This window comes from Sapajus apella, unplaced genomic scaffold, assembly GCF_009761245.1.
Source record: "Sapajus apella isolate SASKATOON/1434 unplaced genomic scaffold, GSC_monkey_1.0 scaffold42, whole genome shotgun sequence".
NCBI lineage: Eukaryota > Metazoa > Chordata > Mammalia > Primates > Cebidae > Sapajus > Sapajus apella.
In genome coordinates, this window is record NW_022436982.1 from 7735626 (window position 1) to 7739382 (window position 3757).

The following is a 3757-nucleotide window of genomic DNA, read 5'->3' on the forward strand; positions in this document are numbered from 1 at the left end:
AACAGCTGTTTAATATAGTGAGGAGGAGGCTTTGTGGATTTTAAGAGTTTTACCAGGTGTGGAGAATGAGCAGAAATCAGGTGTGACAGATAAACAATTTTTAAAATAATTAAAAGGATATATCATAATTACTGGATTCCAGGAAGTCACTAGTGAAAGGGAAAGGCCTATTTCTAAATGTGATGTGATCATTCAAAAGCTAAATTCGTTGCAGGATGACTTAATTTTAATGATATCTAATTAAATGGAAATTTCTAGAAAGTCCTGTGATTGCATTTTGATTTTCTTCCTCCCGGTTATTTCTTCTACTTATTCTTCCTTTATTCTGTGGCCTTAATTAGCTTGAGTCTCAGTTCCCTTCTTGGTAACACTGCTACTCTCACTGCTCCAGGGCTGTGAGAATTAAGAATTATGTATGTAATATACACGTTACAGAACTATACAGAAAGAGCTTAATAAGCAAAAGTTACCATAAACTAGTTTTTGAGAATACCGTTCTTAGATTTTTTATTCTGGGTGTAGAACTTGATGTATACATCTATAAAACAACTATGGGAGAATTCAGGGAGTTTCTTAAAAAATTAAAAACAGAACTACCACATGATTCAGCAATCCCACTTCTGTATATATATACAAAATAATTGCAATGAGGATTTTGAAAAAATATTAACACTGCTATGTTCATTACAGCATTTTTCACAATTGCCAACATATGGAAACAATCTAAATGTTCATCGGTGAATGAGTAGATAAATAAAATGTGGTATACACATACAATGAAATATTACTCAGCCTTTAAAAAGGAGTCAATCCTGTCATATGCAACAGCATGGATAAAACGTCGGGACATTACGCTAAGTGAAATTTGTCACAGAAGGACAACTACTGCATGATTCTGTTCATATGAGTTATTTAAAATAGCTAAACTCATAAAAACAGAGTAGAATGTTGGTTATCAGGGGCTGCCGGGTGAGAGAAATGGGGAATTTCTGTTCAATAGGTGAGAAGTTTCAGTTATAAAAAATGAATAATTTCTAGAAACCCACTGCACAACACTGTGTCCATAGTTAACAATACTGTGTCATGCACTTAAAAATTTAAGACAGTAGATCTCATGTTGGATTTTTATCACAACAAAAATAACTTTCATAATAATAACTGTTATTATTTTAAGATTTACTTCCAGAATTGGCCTGCTCATTATTTCCAAAATATGTGCTTATTTAAAAAAATTACATAGCTTTAAAGTCTAAGACTTGGCCATTTCTAAAGAGAGACGAGAATCTTGATCAGATCAGAATCTTGACCAAATCAAAATTCTTATAGTTTGGTAAGACTTACAAAATTCACAGGTATCTATCTGAAATCAGATTTGTAACGGATTTTTTAAAATACATGTTTTTAGATTATAATGATAAAATGTCTATATGGGGTGGGTAAGTTAATGCAATTAATATGTACTAAGTACTCGACTTAACTGAGCACCCACTTTTAAATAAATGATGAAGATTGTTCACAAAAGCTTCCACTTACTGAGCACTGATAATATGTCCAAAATGTTATTTATTTTAAAATAATTATGAAACCCTGTAAAACAGATAGTACTGTCACCATTTAACTGATGAGGAAATTGAGGAAAAAAGCATTTTAGCAACTTGCTTACGGTCACATATATTGCAAGGAAAAACTGTAGCATGTCAACTTAGGTGAGTTTTACCTCAAAACCCATAGTTTCCACCTGATTTTGCTACCTTCCTGGAGCTCTTGTCTAGTACTGACACACGTTCTGTCTTAGGTAAGATAGGGTTCCCCAGCCTGTGACATGAGCTTGGGAACATGGGATTTGTGGAAGGAGTGCTCTAAGGAAAAAGAATGAGGAAAGCAGGGCAGAGCAGGGGTGGGAGATAAGTATCAGTGCCTAGAGTCATCTCAAGGCCGCCCCCATGGGGACTTCTTGTATCAGTCATCATAAGGGAGACAGTGGAAGTGACCAACCATTGCAGTTCCTGGAGACTAGGAGGTTTTCCCTGGTGCAGAATTCTCAGTGCTAAAAACTGAGAGACTCTTGGACAAACCAGCTGGTTATTTCTCCATCCAGTGGCTCAGTGAGTGCTAAGGGAAAATCTCTAGAGAAGGGGGAAGCTGTGAATCATTAGCGCCCAACCCTCACAACAACTAGGGATAAGCTCGCAGTCTAGTAAAGAGGATCTGCCTTGGCTACCGCTGCCCTGATTGAGAAATTAGATTCAACTTGATGAGCTTTGCGGAAACTGACCCTTTAAGGTGAGAAGAGAAGGGTTGATTTGGCCAGATTTCGGACCTTGAAGCACCCAGCAACTACCAGTTCAGTTATGCAATGGATTCTTTCACAGAAAGATTCTTCTTCCCTAAGCAAAGCTACGGTGCTGCGGTGTGAAAATGGCATGGTAAGATGGACAGTGTCCACTCTGCCTCTTCCTTCAGCAACATTCCTACTCATTCCTGGAAGTATGTCGTGCAACTGCCAGAAAGATGCTGGTTGAGAACTGGATGATAAAGTCAGGAGACTCCCTATGGCTAACAATTTTTGGTGTAAATAAGTATGATAGTAGTTGTTTTCTCTGATAAGAATCACCAACACCCCAGTTTATGGTTTTTACTTGGGATTGTGCTTCAAAAATAGCCCCGCTGTGCAAAAACTATTTTAGGGTTGGATGTGATCAGTATTAAATAATATTCATTATCACCATAACAAACTTGCCCTTATTAAAGGGTTTCAATACAGAGTAAGAAGTTCAAAGCATGTTTTTAAACTGTATACTGAAATAATGCAAGGAGTGATTTCTCAGAGTTTTGCACAAGACTGGAAAGACTGTCTGCATGAATCTTAGTCCAAAAGGCATAAGCATCAGCCTCAGTAATGAAGTATTTTTTTTCTTCAAAATTTCAAAGAAAATTATATTTGATTGAAAATTATTCTCCAGGCTCCCATTACTGTAGTTACTGTACTGGATAATAAAAGATTTAAATTACAGTTTAAAATATGTGAGTAGGGAAAATAGCAGCATTCATAGGAGGGAGACCCTCCAATTTTCCTCTCATATATATCCTACCCTGTAGTTAATTAGTTTGTTTCCTGAGAATCACTCTCAGGGCAGAATTTTAGGGTAAATTCTCTCTTGGAGACCTTTCGCAGTTGCTGCTACAGTTTCCTGAAAGTACATGCATAGAGGTGATTTTCTAGCTGATTAGGGGCCTGTTGCTAAGGGGTCTCTAATTTTCCTCACATGAGCTCGGATTTTGTTTTGAAAGACTTACATCTTCAAGTATATGACAAAGGGCAAAATGTGATTTAAGTATCACTTTGCTGACCTGCTCTGGAATCTTCTTCTGATCCTACTCACATTTGGAATAGTAGTAACCTGTTAGAAATATGCTAGAAAGCAGCAGTTGCCAAAGTGTGCGCTGTAGGTGACCCACCTCCAAGGTTCTTTGTCAAAATATCTGGGTATGACTGTTTGATCTTTCAAAGACACGACAATACTCAGAAGAATATTAAATCCTTTATCTAATTCAGCATCATCCTAATGTATTTAACAACAGAGTTCTTTTTACCTTGAAACTCTAATTCACCCTTGATGGGACACATGCATTCCTTAGGAAAGTGTTTCCGGGAATGCAGGGTTGTAGCAAGTTTTTGTAAAAGGGACACATAGGGGCAACTGTGCTTTTCTCATAGCACTTATTGATCCCCCTGAGCCCTATTGCCCCTTACCCT